The sequence below is a fragment of the Accipiter gentilis genome, chromosome 5 (genome assembly GCF_929443795.1).
Source record: "Accipiter gentilis chromosome 5, bAccGen1.1, whole genome shotgun sequence".
Classification (NCBI taxonomy): domain Eukaryota; kingdom Metazoa; phylum Chordata; class Aves; order Accipitriformes; family Accipitridae; genus Astur; species Astur gentilis.
This window is the reverse complement of record NC_064884.1, coordinates 19,805,118-19,823,036: the sequence shown is the minus strand read 5'-3', so window position 1 is coordinate 19,823,036 and position 17,919 is coordinate 19,805,118. Positions and strand designations below refer to the sequence as shown.

General features: G+C 44.9%; 1 protein-coding gene across 2 annotated transcripts in view; it reads right to left on the bottom strand.

The window, feature by feature from the left end:
- Positions 1-16,825, bottom strand: part of SERTAD2 (SERTA domain containing 2) — an 86,124-nt gene extending 69,299 nt beyond the window's left edge. Inside the window, exons 1-2 of one of the 2 annotated variants that reach the window (XM_049799811.1) lie at positions 16,461-16,504; positions 14,578-15,905 (exon numbers count right to left, since the gene is read on the bottom strand). The gene's annotated coding sequence lies outside the window, so the exon portion shown is untranslated. Of the gene's footprint in view, positions 1-14,577; positions 15,906-16,460 lie in introns of both variants that reach the window. The other variant, XM_049799806.1, reaches the window with a different exon arrangement.
- Positions 16,826-17,919: the final 1,094 nt, after the last annotated feature.

The window sequence follows — 17,919 nt, the reverse complement described above, 5'->3', positions numbered from 1 at the left end:
TCAACACAGTTAATCACGGTTCTATATACCTCTATCACTACTCCCCAGTTTGCTAACTCTTCAAAAATAAAAATCTCATGACCGAGTTTTACACTACTATGTAATGCTAGAGCAAATGGCCTCAGCTGATCTCTAGTTCCTTTTAAAGAAGGAGGAACATCCCTTTCCCAGGTGATACTCCTCACACAAGTACACAGTTTTCAAATCACCTTCTGGGAGTTTGCAATCCTCTCCATTTCACCCACTGGAGCCTATAGTAAATCTCAATTATCACATATGCCAGACTTAGAACCAACACAGAGGATTTCAGCCTCTCCAATTCCCCGACACATCACTCAGGCCAGGAAGATGTGCAATGCTGCAGCCAGCATCTCCTCTGCCAGGCTCCATTCCGTACACTAAACAACTCTAGTGACTTAATTTACTCAGTTTATTTTTTTCCTGGTCTAAGGTGCAGTTTACTCCCAGCTCCAGTCATTGAACATCAGCTCCTTCGATGCATATGTAGGAGATTGTTTCCCACCTCTTGCCACCTGACATACTATTCCCTCCTCTTCATGCACACAAGACTAAAAGGCAAGCCAGCAGCAAACAAAAAACCCACCCTAGTACAATGTGTGAACATTATAGTAGTTCACAACCAATTACTGCAAGTGTTTCAATCATAAACTCAAGCCAATTCAGGACAGTTTTTCAGCATCTCTCTTCTTTTCCCAATGAAACCAACTCGTATTTCTTTCTTTCCTTTCCTCACCCACCCCTGCTCTCTTTCTTTTGGTCGGAGGTTGGCAACCTTCAGTGTAAGAAGAGAAATCCAGCCCCTGATCTCCAAAGTCTCAAGAGACATGGATCACTGCTGTGATCTTTTGTATCAGAGGGTCTTGGTGCTGCCAAAGATACAATTTCCCTACTTGGTCTTCTTCAAGATTCTAAGTTTTTGAGATTCACAGTTTGTTTTATTTTGTCTGGCAGAATATACTTGAGAAGGGCTTCTAGCAGTATCAAGGAAACAAAAGAAACACTTTTCATAGGTGAGCATACCAGGTGTATCCACTGATACACAGGCAGCATACAAAAGCATGGAGCCCTTCGTGATGGGTGAGAACACAGCACATCGAAGTCTACACTAGTGCCCCATGCAGAGCTGTATAAAAATTGATAGCAAAGTGATCCTGAAAAGAAGGCAGGCCTCGGATCTCAGCTATGGACCTCTGAATTCAATCAGAAGATCCTATGGAAGGTTAGGGTCTACTTTGATACCAAAGAAATCTTGTTCAAAAGACCCAAGGCATGAGGGAAAGACTGCATTCTCCAGCCTGCACACATCTCAGCATTGTTCTGGTTCAAGCAAACTGAATTTTTTTTTGTCAGTCAGCAATACAAGCCAGAAAATTACTCCCACTGTCAATTTGTCTTTCCACAGGCATCAAAGCACCAAAGGGACTCTGTGGACTTGTTGACTGTTTAGCCAAAAGCTTGTCAGGACTTTCCGGAACAGAGAGGACACAGACGGGCTTTGCACCTTCAGTGGTTCTTGGTTAAGCCACAAACACACATCATGAGCATGCTGTGGTGGAGTTACACAATCAAATTAAACATTGCATTGAGTACCCAGTCTCCTTCTCCCTACCATGCCCCCTCTTACACACATACACAGTGGGAAAACCCACTCCAACCAGTCCCAGAGATCCCTCAGTAACTGAAGTGTTTGGTTCTCCATTAAAAAGGAAAGGCTTTTATTTGTGCTACTGCCTAGGATCTTCAAGGACAAGAAGATCAAGGTCATCGCAGGCCTGAAGGCCTCAAGTCAGAACAGTGCTACTTGTCTTTCCATGAGCCAGCCCGTTTCATGTGCTGTGGCCATGTCAGAAGGAAACACAGGCAGAACACGGCTGTCAAGCAGCGTGCTCAGCACAGACATGACAGTGGCCCCACACACAGCTTCTGCTGCTTCTCCTTGTAAAGGTGCCAAGGCTGGATACGGTTAAATACCCCAGGGTGAGAGGAAAGCCCCAGTGATTTTCAAGCCACAGCTGCTACACCATTTGTACAGTGGAGAAAAGACTTAGTAGGTAGAGAGGCACAGAAGGAGCTGGCAAAGGATTGCAAGTTTTCCTTTGCTGTCCCTTTTCTAGGCAGTGGCAGATGATTTTGCTGTGGAGTCTCAGGTGTTCTGAACAATAGCTGTGGAGCTAGTCCCTATTTTGGTGGTAGAAAAGAAACTGGCTTTCTGGGGAGAGACAGAGACAAGTCAAGCCAGTTCCAGACTGTCATTTTTCCTACTGGCTCATTCTGCTCAAATCACAAGCTGGAAAAACTGGAAAGGTAAGCAGTCCAAATTAATGGGAACATCAAGTGAACTGGTTTGTTTATGTATTGGTTTAACTGGAACACAGAGCACAATTCCAGCTTTGGGCACTAGCTTTGTAGACATTCCCTTAGCTTACCTTCTACCTGAGAAAGCCATGTGCAGGCCTGAATTATTCCTGGTCTGTTCTCAAAACACATCACAGTCTCTTGAAGCTTCATGCTTGCATGGCACCCATGACAACTCTTATTATGGGATGGCAACATTCATATCCTACCAGCTCATTCTTCCAACTCCATGTAATTAGGAAGGAAAAAAAAAATCGGAAACAACAGAGCAGGAAGCTGTCATTTTCCTCACACTGCTCCTCACACATTATTGTTGCCACATCTTACCCACAACGTAGCATTTGCCCACCAAACTGATATTTTTCTTATGGAAGGAGAAAAAGTAGTTTTTAAGGAGTCCCACAACTGGTAGGAAATAATCAATTTAAGCCTAATGATTAAAAAATCCCCAGGTATATATTTATGGTTAATTTCTACCATAGAGGAGACTTCACCAGATGCTCAATTGCATTTCATCCTTAAGAGCAAACAAGGGCTCCTGCAGATTAGACCTTTCCAGCAGAGCTGTTGCAGATGGGCAGATCGCAGTGTCCTGCTAACTATCACTGAGACCACAGCGGTACAATGATTCTACTTACTAAAAGCAATAAGTTAAAGTAAGCACCACAAAGGGAAGAAAAGTGGCATGGATCTTGCACATCATTCCTCTTAAAGTTCTTTATAAACTGCAAGATGAACATATATTCTGCAGACAGGGAAATCCAAGCATAGTGGCTGTGTTACAAAACTCAGTGAAAGAGCGAATGCCTAATACCCCTGTACACCAGGGCTTGTCATCCCCACCTCCAATCTGTATAATCAGCAATCCCAGAAATTAGCTTCTTCTGTATGCACATTAAAGACCTGAATGAGAACATAAACGAGTCAAACCGCCTTGCACAGTTTAAAACTATAGCATGACATAATTGCAAGTCATCGCCATTAAAAGTTAAAAAAAAGTCCACACTTGCCAAATACAGCTTCATTGTCCACTGCTGAGTTTTAATGACAACTGCTGCATCTTGGAAAGCTGTTCAATAATAAGGTACTACATTTCCCCTCCAGGACCAGAAATCAGGTCCTGTCACTTATCTACATAAAAGGCACACATAGGAATATATCCCACAGCCATGTGGCTCACACAGCTATGAAAATCTTGGACACCCTCTGCACACAGAAATTTGCTCTTACTACAATATATTCCAGTTGGTCAGCATGCTAAAAATCTCCACTCAAGATTTCTGGCTTTTCCAATTAAGCTTATAGACAAAATGTCTTTTTTCCTTTAATGACATTGCCATTTATTGCAAAGCAATGATGGGTTCTTATCTCATTGTGGTGCCCCATGATAACTCATTATTCACTGAACTTCACTTTTGGATGTATGAGGAACAGCAACATATACTTAAATAGCTCTATTTAAACTGGGCCTATAGTTGAAACAAATCATTCCAAGAACAGCACTGCCTTACAGTCAGAACTGTTCAAAACCTTAGGATACAATATTCTTCAGTATTCTCGGAGCTTAATATCTTCAAACAGAAATTACTCAAGCTGATGTATCTCTCATTATTATTATTAAGTCAAAGTTCTTCCAAACGAGAAGAGGATGATTGATAGTCAGAGATTACCAGGGGCAACATAGTGAGAGATCACACTCTTTATGGCCACAAGCAAGCCTGGGAGGGCTCAGTTCCCCCCTAGCCAAGCATTCTGGGAATGCTGCAAAGCACCCTCAGTGCCACTTGTTCGAGACCCCAAGCGTCTCCCTCATGCAACACCAGATCCATCTGGTGCTGATGGGTAACAGAGCATTGCCTAGTCCTTCTAGGCCACAGGTGCAATGCAAGCTTTCAAACCTTATAAGAGGGAAAAACAACAAAAAAAACCACACAGCCAGAAAACAACATATGTACCAGCATAGCTCCAGGCCTCTCCCCCACCCCTCCAGTTACCCTCCAGAAGGTAAATGCTGTGAGATGTAAGGACCTTTTCCAGAATAAGCAGCACTGCTTGGATCAGGTTCTTTGCTCTGCCTAAGATTGATGGGATTGGCTTGAGAATTCAAATTAGACCTGGGTTAGAGGTGTGGAGTCCAGTTTGGTATGTCTAGAAACACTCTGAAAAGTGAAAATATGGTCATTGGCCTGGCCTGTTCACTACTAGCTTCCTACATTAGATGCTTATGACACACTGGTATCGTAGCAGAGGAAGAGCCAGATTCACATGCCCTAAATTGCACCTAAGTCCCTGTATCTTTTATTTCCCTCCGAGTCCTGACTTTCAAGCACAGAGCCTTAGGTGGAATTTAGTCCATGAGAACCTGGTCTTCAGCCTCTCAGCAAATGGAAATACACACAGTTGGCTCCGGCAGGAAGATATTGAACACATTACACCTGCTGAGTGTACACATACAAACACACACAGCAATGCAATTCTTCTGCCTTGGGGGTCCCCAGACTTTGAACTCTGACCTGTCACACAAAGAAAAGCAGAGCTGAATTTATATACATGGAGCATGTTGCAACTGGACACTGCAGGTGAAGGGTGCAATGTGAACAACCTCAGCCTGCTGACCATGCTCTGCAGGATCCAGAAGGCAGTGTTCAGAGCAAGACACTGTACGTATCACCCCTCATCCCTATTACCACTGTACTACTTACTGAAGGCAAGCTACTGAAATGTTTCCAAGAGCATGGGGAGTGTTATTTCCCTTCCAGAGCCGTTACGTATCAGGAAAGATCCTAAGCAGATAATATCTCAGGCACAGGTAAGAAAGATGGCAGAGCTAACATATCCTAATCTTTTTCACAGGCAAGAACACACCCTGAAATAAGACAGAAATGCTAATGATGTTTATTATATTATAAACAGCAATCATGAAGGTAAAGAAGCATCCCTGCCTGAAGGGTCTTCTCCAGGCTATTATGTATCAGAGGAAAGATAAAAGCAGAAGTTTGAGACATAGTAAAAGAAAAGCTCTCCCCAAATACAAAGTCCAGCACTGAGCCCTAATACACAGGAGTATTTCACTCTCCAGGGCTTTCTACCACACCATTTCACATCCCAGCTCCAGAGCATCCTCCCTAAAAGCACTTTGTGAGGGAGCAGACAGCTACAGTCTCTCTCATGCAGCATTCGGCTTCAGTGGTTCAAGGTGGGTGTCACTGTCCCTGCCTGCAGTCACAACAGCTCCAAAGGAAAGGAGCACAGCTGTTCTCACCTCAGAACAGGAACTCCACTGCAGAAAGCCTATAGACCCCATCAGCCATCTCTCTCTCTCCCCCAAACCCAAAGTACAGTAGGGAACAAGCCAGTACTTCACACTCCTGAGCTCAGCATGTCACTGTCTAGAGTCAGCTAATAAGAGATGTTAAGAACAGGGCTGCATCTTAAACCCACCCATCACAAAGAAGCAGAAAGGAGGTTCCTCCATCCACACATGAAGACAGGAACCTGTCCTTTAAAAAGCCAAACTTCCTCACTTCATATACAAGGCACTAGCAGCAGTGGCCACAAGTCTGTATCCTCCATGAAGCAGAGGAAGACTTAGATCCCTCAGGTGAGGCAGACTGATGATTTCCTCCCTGCCATTCCCACCCCAACCCAAGTTGGCTGAGGTCTTGCAGGAGCAGTGCCCTAAACCTCCAGACTATCCTGTGTGAGATGGAAAGATGACTCTCAGCTCCTGCAGCAGAAATGAGCCTGCCTTGCAGAACAGACACTGGTTAAAATGCAGAGCAGGAATGGGGAGCAGAGAGGCTCTTCCTGTTTGCACAGGCATTCCCCTGGGAGAAAGAGCCACTGGTCCCAGCTCTGAGAACAACTGGTCCAAACACCAGTTCATTAAATGCACCAAAGGCCCTGGGGGCTGGCAGCATATCCTGGACTCTACCTCATTTCCAACTGTCCTTCAAAAGGAAGCAGCAAAGACATGTCCAATCCCATGGGCATGCATTTGGTGAGTTTCAAGAGTGCCTCAAGGAACTTCAGCAGAACATCCAGCTTCTACATTTAGGTTTGAACTGCCTATTGAGTTGGTCACTGCTGCAAGATGAGGACATTTCCAGTCATGCTCAGCAACAGAGAAAGATAACAACAGATTTGTTAAAGCATAGTACTGAGATTAAGGGCCCTTCTTTCTACTGTCCATTCCGACACCACTTTAAACACCCCTCTACAAAAAGACAGGCAAAAAAATTCTTTCTTGACATCACAGGAACACTTGAGACTAACTTGAGTCAGGGCCTTGGTCTTCTTTGAATTCAAGTGAAGGACAGAATATATACAAGGTAGTCAGTTTACATGAGCAATGTATGACACTTTTTAAAATCAGAAATTTTTTCCTTGTGCTCTCAATACTACCAAATTTTGCCTTGCCCTGTGCAAAGCATACAAGGTCAGATGCAAAACAAAGTCTTCTCCCACACTTGATATTACACTGGCAGTGCTAGATGCCTTGCTGCTCATCTTCCCACACCTGGGGATGTTCTACAAGTACCCCACTGTTCCCATCCACTCCATTCCACACTCTAATAAAGAAAATCAGTTCATTGCTCTTACTCCCACTTCCCAGTTCATGGGTCACTGAGGAAGCAACACAAACAAAAGCGAACAACATGCAACTGCTGTTTGTGTGTCCCGAGGACTGGCTCTGCACACTGGTGCCTGAAGAACAAGCACATTGCAAAAGCATTATGTTTCCAGTGGCAAGATGGATGGGAAAAGTGCCAGCCACTAGCTGTAACCCTTTTGTCATGCCAATTGCCGGCTGCCATGAGGATGTACGTTAGATACCTCCTTGGAAAAGAGCTCTGCATCTCATCCTTCCAGATGGAGGAGGAATGATTCATACGCACATAAGCAATGCTAGAATGATGGCTGAAGAGAAAACATTTTCTTTCTGTTTTATGTTTTTTGTTACAGACATGCTCAGGGGCCTAAATCACAGCAAAAATTGAATTGAAGGTGATGACACTTTGTGCCCCAAGGAATGCATGTGCAAAACCCCAATGCTACTTCTCACTCGCCTTGTCAAGCCTCATGTTGCACGCACACACCTCACATGCCTCATTCCCCTGCTTTCTCATTTTCACAGCATTTCTCTGCACAGAACATGACATAATAACTCCACTTACACAGCCATCACATCACGCAATGACAAATACAGGGGAAAGAGTCTGACAAATACAGGGGAAAGAGTCCAAGAGACGGATCAGGTGTCAGGTGCTCTAAACTGACCAAGGACTGACTTGTAATGCAGAAGCAAAGCAAAGGATCTCTTTTCTTTCCAGACACACCAGGGACCAAAACGCGCACTTTTACTAGGCCTAGATGGCCGATAAATGCAGAATAGACAGAAGGCTCAGCAGTCAGAGCACTTGTCTGCATGGTGCCCATTTCTTTGATGGAGGCCACTGCACATATCCTCCTCCTCACCTGCACAGTGCCTTTGCCACACACTCACATTCTTAACAAGGGCCCTGTGTCCTGTGAATCTCATTCTGTTTCTCAGTACTAACCTGTAAATTCCCACCTATTTACTTTCCTCTGGCCTCTCTCAGATTTGTGAAGTCCTTGGAGCAGAGGTTACCTGTAAGCACACCTGGAAAGTGCCTGGAATATTCTGAGTCCTACTGCAAGTAAATAAACAAACAGCAATGCATAAGCACATGATATGTATATTAAGCTAAGCATATAGCAGTCATCTGTGACAATAAAAGCGAGGGTGGTAGCTTCTTCCTACAGACAGTGGTAGAAAATCTACACTTTGGGGTAAACCCACTGACCAGGAAAACCTTCAGATTTGCCTTCCCTGCCAACCATTTCCCCCCTTCCCCCATCACATTATCCATTTCTGAAATCCATGCGCCACTTTTTATTATAAATTATTCTAATCAGTTTTGTGGCATGGCAGAAATCCAGCATAACCTTCAGAAATACACATGCACACACTGGCTATATAGCTTCCTCATTTCATAGGAGCCTTTCACAACAGCATGGTGCAGAGTCTGGGACAATTTGGCAACCTTTCTTAGCAGTACCCCCATGGTGGTGACCCTTTCTTAAAGGGTGCTAGATGCATTTACCTACGCTACTTCCTCTCTTTGTAAGAGAAGGATTTTTCCTTAACCTCTCATTAAAGCCAGGAAAAAGTGTTCAAGCACAAGTTTTTCCTCTGCTGTTTTTTCAGGTTGAAGAAGTGTGACTTGGGAGTGGTGAAGGGGCTAGAAAGAACATCTGCAGTCCAATGCAGACCTTCTTTCTCACACCACCCTCTTCTGAATGGAAAGATGTAAGATAGGCTGGGTAATTGCTCCAGCTCCTTCAGAATCAGGGTTCAAATGTGGAAGAAAGGGAAAGGAAAAAGAAAAAAATAGAACAAAACCCACAGAGAAGCCCCAGAGATAATGAAGATTCTTAACTTTTGGGGGTAAGGAACACGGGCTACTTTTGTAGCTCTTGAAAGAAGCCCTACACAGTTTGTTCACTCATGCTGCAACAGCTCCAGAAAGAGTCTGGATCTGTGGCTTTCCCATAAAACTAATTAAGGAGGTCTGAACCCCACATTGGGAAGGGAGAATAAAAAATCCGTAACAACAAGCAATTTAAACACAGAGCACTACCATCTTCTTAAATAATGTTAAAAACTCATCTGCAAATCTGTCTTGGCCAATGAGAGACATAAATCAGGAAGATACAGTAATACTCACTAGCATGCAATTAGTCACTGCTGTAAGCACTTTAACTCTGGATTTCTTGGATTATAACATTTCAAACACTGTTGTTCTATAGGAGTGATTTGATAGCTGTCCAAGCACCACAATCAAATTATGCTACCAGGACTTTCGGGCAATGGATTATCACAGCAAAGGAAATGGATTATCACAGCTTTTATTCTGAACAAGGGAAGACTATCTCATTTTGAACACGGCAGGGGGGACAGTAGAAGACTATATCTTTTTTGTAATTTTTTTTTTCTTCTCTTTTGGACTTTCCAAGTGGCAATGCCGCAAAAATCTGCCAATCTAAAAAGACAGAAACTACCTTTCCCTAGAATTTGCACTGAAATATGTGAAAACAGGGAATAAATTAAAAATACTCCAATCAAAGGGCAGTTAAAACAGCCTCCTTATGTTGGCTGAATGCTGGAAGGATGCCCTATTTCTGGGCATTTTCCCATTGCATATCTGGCTGCTACCCCTTTCACCTGATATCAGGCAACAACCATCATCGTCCCCAAGCCTAGAGACTTCAGCTCTGTTTAGAAACTTTACCATCAGATACGTTCCCTCTCACAGGAAAGAGAGCTGCTTACCTTCCAAAACCTTCAAATTAGCAGGTTCAGAAAAGGATTGGTGTGTTCCTTTAAAAAGGTTTAATAGTTTAAAGGTTATCTTAAAAATGGTGCACCTTCTACCTTTACATCACCAGAGAAAACCTATCTCATTTTATACCTTAGTTGTCACATTGCATCACAAACCAAGTATTAGGGTTTTTAACTTTACAAATCTTGTTGGGGTGTTTTGTTTTGTTTTTATTTAAAGAGTATTTTGGTACCTTCAACACATACATACTTTTTGGCGCATAGTACTCAAGAGGCCCTGATTCTGACCTCAATTTCTTTGGCAATGGCCAAATATTCCAGCACAGGATGAGGGAAAACCCACTAAGTCTTAATAACATCCCTGCAATGCAGTCTGGGAGGTCATTAGTAGCCATGACATATTAAAGACAAGAAAAGACTAAACCAGAGAAGACAGCCAAATAAATAGAAGCAGAACAAACCCAGAACTGAGCTCCATAAAGCATAGAAGAAGAAAAAAAACTGCTTTGCTACAGCACAGGGCATGTGTCTGAAGCTGATGACACCTGGGTATTATTCCTGGCTGTGGTCCTTACTCCTGAATGACTGCGCTAACTCATGTCACACCTCCAACAGGCTCTCCCTTCACATTTTCCTTTCGGACTATGGGTGAGCAGTGGTGAACCTTTTCCTTGCCAAGGGCAGAGGACACTAAATATTACTGGCATCCCATACCTCAACACATGCCTTAGCACTGCATGACAGCAGCGCAACTGCTCTCCATACCAAAACCAAGAAGTGTGGGCCACAAAAAACAGGAGCTAGATGCCAGTCCCCCAATTTCACATTCCCACTGTAAGCTTTTTAAGGAAGGATCAGTTGCTATTTATTTGTACCCTGTGTAGAACAGTGTTATTCGGAGCTGTTAATGTGATTCTAGAAGCAAGCAGCAACACTGGTAGTTGATTAAGACTAGAAAGAACAACAACAAATGGAAAAAAAAAGTTGGCTGGAAAGAAGTGGAAGGAATTGAAAACAATGACAGAAAAGGAATTCAGTAGAATAGAAAGAAGGAAAGCAGACAATGAAAAGATACTTAGATGAAAGGAAATTGAAAAAAGATAACCAAAAGTGACAAGGCATCCACAGGAATATCTGACTTCATTTCAACAAAAAACAGGGTGTATATTTTTTTTTAATGAGAATGTTGAATCTGGATAATCAAATAAGCGGTATTTTATTTTGCCCCACAGCAAATATATGAATACAGACTTTTAAATTTTAAAGAGGAAGAACCCAAGCTGTTGACACACTTGTTCTCAGAACTAATGCTTTAACCACAGCTTATGAAAAGACAGCAAAGTGATTAGAATTCCTTCTCTATCTAGAAGCTACTTTTTGAGAGTCACCATCACTACTGTAATTTTTCAGTTATGAAAGACTTTATCCTCATTAATTCTTGGGACCTTCCTCCCTGTTTCCTCCTGTTAGTAAGAGCTAAAAAAGGTTTTGTTCAGGTTCAGCCGAGATCTCTTCATCCCTGGTTTTTTTCATTTCTGTGTTCTTAAACTGTCCTTAACTGGACACCCATGGCAATGCCAGAGACATGAAGTACTGTGGATCACTACAACTACAGGCAAATACTTTAGAGAATCAGGAATTTACTTGCATACTATGTTACTCCAACTCCCCTGTCCTTTCTGTGATTTCACCTGCTCATAATCATTAGAAAGCAGAGTGTCATTTCTAAGCTGTAGTTGAGCACTAAAAGCACTATGCTGGCCCTCACTGGGTCTAATTAGAAATTAGCAGAAACAATAAAGCATAGGGAGAATATAAACATAATTTTGCCAGTTTCTCAGTAAAAAGGTTTGCGTTACCAAAGAGATAAGAGACAGGCTGCCTATTTTATCTGTGTGGCCGGACCAGCAAGTTTACTTTCACTGGAACAACACCCCCACCAGAATTCCCTCTAAAATGTCAACACAAACCATATTATTAATTTTCCAAGTTGCTGACCTTTACTGTTGCCTGCATCACAAATCCAGCATTTTGAACTGTTTCTATTCATACAAGAACATGCTCCATATGCCTCACAATATCTGAACTCTATACATACGCTGCTCACATGTCACAAAACATGCTCACTGCAGCGTCCCTGAAGAAGCTGCTGAGTTGGACCATCCTAGTTCCATAAAGTCCAGCAGATTACCGTCAGTCATGCTATCCACTACTAAGGCAGACAGGTTTCCCAGGTTCCCGCAAAGTGCTCAGTACATCTTAGCTTGAATAAAATGTTTCAGAGTACTTTATCAAGTGTCATAGCATACAGATATTTTAAAATAAAATAACTGATTATGAACTTAAGTTTCATTTCAATCAGGAAGAAGGAAAAAAACAAAGTCCTTGGATTAGAAGACAGCCGTTCCCATTTACTGTTCCTCCCAATTAAAATGTTTTATATAGATCATCAGAACTTAATGCATCATACATGTTACACAGTGCTCAACATAAGGCTGTCGATCTGTCACTTCTCTAAGTGCTTAATGTGATGAATGATCTGGTTACTTGTCTTTCTGGAATAAAAGCCGGAGAAGCTTTGAGACAAAGAAATAAAGGCCAATGCATATTACGGATCTTACAGTGATTAATATCAGCCCTCTTGACTCACATCTCTGAAAACAGTTAAGGTCACTATTTCTCTTTTATTTTTACCATGGATTTCAGTACATCCCATCAGAACCCTCCAAACACTTGAGACAATTTAATTTAAAGCAGAAACAGGAATGTCAGGAACATAGAGCATTTGGGCTACAACAAAAAAAATGTCACACCAGCATGTCATAAGAAAAATAAGCGACCTTCACTCTTGCCTCTGCTGACAGACACACACACTTGAAGCCACTTGCAGGCTAGGATGTTAGTGTAATTTCTGGGAGACAATCTAATAAATAAAGATTTAAAAGAGTCAAAAAAAAATATCTGACTACTTATTGTCTGAACTGAAAAACTTTCCTTTCCAAATCAACTAATGGTTTAGCAAGCCTACATGAAAGGCAGACAAACAGCATCTTTTCCTTTTAACATGGAATCTGCAATAAGAAAAAGAAATCAGCATTTTATTGATTTCCATAATACCATCTCTTCAGCTTAACAAACTCACTCAGCTGCTAATGCTAATTCACTGATGCTGTGGAGCCTTCCCATATAATTATACACCCTCCACTTCGCTGAGCCCCAGGGCACTGTTTCTAACTTTCTAGAGGACCACTGCACCGAAAGTAGAAACAAAAACCCTCTCTTTCATTACCCAAAGCAAACTGCAAACCAAATTTTGCTTATTTAAATGGGAAATTAGAGAGACTTAATTTTTAAAACAGGGAATAATCTGCCAGTCTGCATATATTTTCAGATTTGATATCGTGACAACAAATTCTCATTTAAACTCTTCTCCCCACCCCTTTTTTTTTTTTTTCTTCCTGAGAGTACACAACAATACAACTTATAAACATTGCAACAATTACGATTTCTAGGGGGAGATTCTAAAGTCCTCAGCTCCTAAGTGTTTCAAGGAGGTGATTCAGAATCATATGTAGAGACTTTTGTGAATGTCACTATAATTAACATTATAAAAAAAATTGTAAAACGTTACCATTTCTATAGGGAGTATTTTATAAGTGAATGTATGTTTCAAAGATATTTTTAATAAGTTTTTCTTAAAAAAAACAAACCTGGAACACCTTCTAAACCAAATTAAAGGAAGATACCTTCTCTAAGTCTAAAATCCAAAATGTCCTAAATAATTAATGAAGTAAACTCTGCCACTTTTCTCCATTTCTCGAGCAAATTCAGCAGTCTACAACCAAGCAGACAGCTCGGGTATACTTCAGTGAGAGTTTTGCTCAATTAAGGGCTGCAGAATTTGGCCCAATTAATCTAGTACTGTCTATCTGGAAAGAATGTGGTGGAATTCTGCAGTGTAAACACCTTCGCCAAATGGCTGCACCTAGTCCTCTTTCTCGCTCCCCCCGTTTACCCTGCCTTGATATTTCAGATCCAACCATATTGTATTCACCATCTCCATCAAGATTCAGTGTGCCATTTGAGCTAAAATAGCTTAATTTTGCTATGGTTTCCCATTAATATATTAATTTGGAACCAGTTAATCTATTTCCTCTGAGAATGGTGAAATGTGAAATGTGTAGATTTTTTGCTCAACAAACAAACAAGTTGACAGTATCAATGCAGAGTTGGAGAGCCTCTAAAAACAATCTAGTTTGCATAATTAATGCTAATTACAATAACATTTCAATCAGTGACACAAAAGCTTAGCAATGAACACAGTCATATGAGGAAATGAAAACATGAAACAAACATTAAAGAATTGTGTCTTGTTCTGAAAGAGTATCAAGCAAACTTTCAAGAGATTTATAAATAAGAACATAAAGGCAGAAGACAATTCTGCTTTGTTAGACATATTTTCTTTACAGGCTGCTTAGTTTGAAGCTTTCTTCTGAGATTGTAATAAGACAGTGGATCTGAGCTGTGGACACACAAGATAATATTATCTTTCTACAACAACACATCTAAGCCATTATCAACTGCTTTAAAAACAACTAAGGGCCTGATCCTGCTGCCAGTGATTTCAACAGCAAACATTTAAACAATGCGATGTGGACGTTTGGAGGGGTTCTGGAGAAGAAGAGGAAGAAAAAAACCCTCCAACTTGAACACTGCGTGTAGGTATGGATTCCCTCAGGCATAAAGGAATTTCAGGACAGTAGAATGAATTTTTCAACAATCTTTTTCCTACTTTCCATAGCAACAAGGGAAAGCTAAACACACAGAAAACTTACCTGCCTGTTTCACTGGTAGCACAGAAGTCCTAAACAGGGTCTTTTTGATACAGTCACTTAACAGAGCAGCTTTACATTTAATCCTCAGAAGTTCTCTTCACAACCCAAGAAAAATAGTTATCCAACATATTCTTATTTCAAGGGAAGGGGAAAAAATAATTATCAAGAAAATAAGTGCCACTCTACCTCACCCAAATTGGTACTGTAGTACACAAGTAGTCATACAAGCATTGCAGGGAGAATTTGCGCAGTAAAGTACCTCTCAGCATGAGCAAGGGTGGCATAATTGGGTCTGATGAGAGAAGGAATCACAGCTTGTCACGTCACTACTATAAGGGCCTTTCTGAAAACATGGGTTTCTTGATTACTTTTCACATTAATGCAAATCCACTACCGTTAAAGTTAATGAAGTTACACTGGTGCTAAACTAGTACCAGAGGAGAAGCAGGCCCACTTCATATTGCTTTAAGAGACCACAGCTTAAGGACCCCCCATAAAGGCAAAGTAACATACATTTAGGAAGCTTTGGGGTTACATTGGGCAAATTACTCCTTCCGATAAGGACTAATTTGCTATTTGGGATAAATATCGGGGCTGATTTTTTTTTTTGTTTTCCTCCTTCTCCTTATAGATAAAAGCAAGACAAGATGTGTTAAAGACTTCATTTCCTCTCGAAATTTACTGATCTTAAGCATACTTAGGGCTACACTTAAGTAGCCACTGACTAGAGCCATACTTTACTACTTCTTATTTACAAGAGTGCTTGGCTTAAAAAAAGAAACTTCATGTGGAAGATTCTCAGAATGATGCTGGCCTTTCCTCTTAACAAAAGTTCAGTAGATTTATTTTTCAGATGTCTGAGAAAGATGATTTTGGAGTGCTGTGAGGTTTGCTAAACCTTCAATTCAGCAATTAGTTTCCATATGATATGAATTACAAAGATCGAGCAATTACTATTAATAACTAAACCCAGCAAAGTACTAAGGCTTCAGACACCCTGCATATGGAAACACTGCTGTACTTGCTGGGGTTTTCCATGTATCTGTTTTATTTTAGCTACTCTGAACGTATGGCACATGAGAAGGTACACCACATTCATGTTTCTAAAAATACATTAAGGAGGAAAAAAAAATAAAAATCAATAGCAATGAAAGAGAGACATAACCATTTTACATTAAGCACTCCCAACACCAATCCAAGCCACCAAAACTCCCCACTGTGGACCACGGCTTCACCCTACAATACATGCATTTTCCTGCCACGCCAAGTCAAGCCCTGGTAATATCAAAACATCCAGGCATAACAGGTTGGGGAGGAGGATGGTGCACCTGGAAATAAAAAAAGGTGGGTTTTCCCAAGAAGGACGGTGGCCGGAGCCCGGTCCGGAGGGGTCTGGCCCGCCAATCGACCCGAGTGGATTTCGGGAACCCCCTACCCCTCACGTCAACATTCACCACAGCCTCAGCCGCGGTCTCAACCGGGGATGGGGGGGGGATGATTACAACCGAACGTGTCATCGGCAGCATGACACGCATTTGTAGCTGGCAACGACGCCGGATTTTAATTTTTTTTTTTAAACCCCCCCCACCCCACCCCGCTCCAGTCCGAGGGGGAAAGTATCTCCCCGGCCGGTGCCAGGCTGCGCTGTGAGGCGAATGCCCCCAACTTTCAAACAGTTGGCAGCCAGCGGAGGGACCGCCGCCGCCGCCGCGCTGCCCCCGCCCGCCCCGCCACCTCCCCCAGACAACCGGGGGCTGCCCCGGCCCACCGTCTACCCTCTACCCCCCCCCCCCGCCCCCCCTCGCTTCGCACCCACACCCCCCACCCCCCAGCCCCGGCAGGCAGAAAGGAGCGAGCCCGGGAAGGCTGTGCCCGGCACTCACCCGCTCCGGGGGGCTCCGCGGCGAGGGCCGTTGAGGACCGTTGAGGGAGGCGCTGAGGGGAGTGGGGGGCGGCCAAAAGGGTAGGGGGTCAACGGAAAGACGGGACGCTGGGGAGGGTGTGAAGAAGCAGGGGGGGGGGGGGGGGGGAACGACACACAAGGGTGAGGAATTTAAACCGGAGAGGGGAATTAATTTAAAATGAGCGTGCGGCGAGGCGCCGGGCTGCGCGACGGAGGCGGCGGCCAGGCGCTGAGGCGGCTGTGCTCTATCCCATGCCGCTGCGGTGGCCCCGGGCGGCGGCGGCAGCCGAGCTGGGGGGGAAGTTGGGGCCGCAGCCGGCGGGGAGGATGTGACACCGTGACAAGTACGGCCCGCCAGCCATGTACCGGGGGAGGAGGCGGGGGAGGCTACCGCCCGCGCGCAGGGGGCCGGGGCAGCCCAGGCAGCGCCGCCCGCCCGCACACGGCATTTAACGGCGCTGACGGGCCGCGCCGTGACTCACACACGGGAGTTAGTCACAGGGCGGGACCGGGGAGGGTGGGGGAAGCCGCCCCGCCCCGCCCCCCGGGCGCCCCGCCAGCCTACGGGGCGCCGCGGCCCGCCGGATTGGCGCGGCAGCCGGCCAATGGGCGCGCGGATCTGCCGCCAGCGCTGGAGCAGCCCCTTCGGCCCAATGAGTCTTCTGAGGACACTGCCGCGAAGTGTTGGGGAGGGCTGGAGGGACGCCCGTGGGGCGGGAGCTGCGCCCTGGCCTGCCGCCGCGGCCAACCAGTATTGAGGATTGGGTTGATGGTCGGCACGGCCCGGCCCAATCAAAAGGGTGCGGGGGAAGGGGGGGGGGGGAGGGAGGGGGGAGAAATGCCTTCTCCCGCCTCTTCCCCGGGAGATGGTCGCGCGGAGGGCGGGGGAGGGAGCGTGACTGGAGCTGGCGGGCGGGTGGCCCCGCCCGGCGCGGCCCGGGGGAGGGGCGCGGGCATGCGGGCGGCCCCGAGAGCGGCGGGCGGGGGCGCCCAGCCGGCATCAGTGTGAGGGCGTTGGGCGGAGGTTACCTGAGCAAGCGGCGGGGGCGGGCACCGAGCTGGCCGAGGCGGGGGTTACCTCAGCGCGAGGGGGGCACCGAGCTGGCCGAGGCCGGGGTTACCTCAGCGAGCGAGGCGGGGCGGAGGGAGTGGGCCCGGCGCCTCTGAGACCCCGGGGAGGGGAAGGGCTCGCCCTGGGGCTGCCTGCGGAGCGGGACCGGCGGCCGGGAGATGTCCGGGGCGGAGAGGAGAGCAGCGGGGCGCAGCCAAGGTCGTTTCCCGCGGGAGGAAGAAGACCGGAGTTGAGGCCTGCTCCAGGGGAAGCCGGGGCAGCCCCGCTGGCACCGGGCGGGGAAGGGCTGGCCGGGCGCCGGGTGGGAGGTAAAAAGCCGGCGGGGAGGGAGGCTGACTGCAGCCAGCTCGGCTGTGAAAGCCTCGGC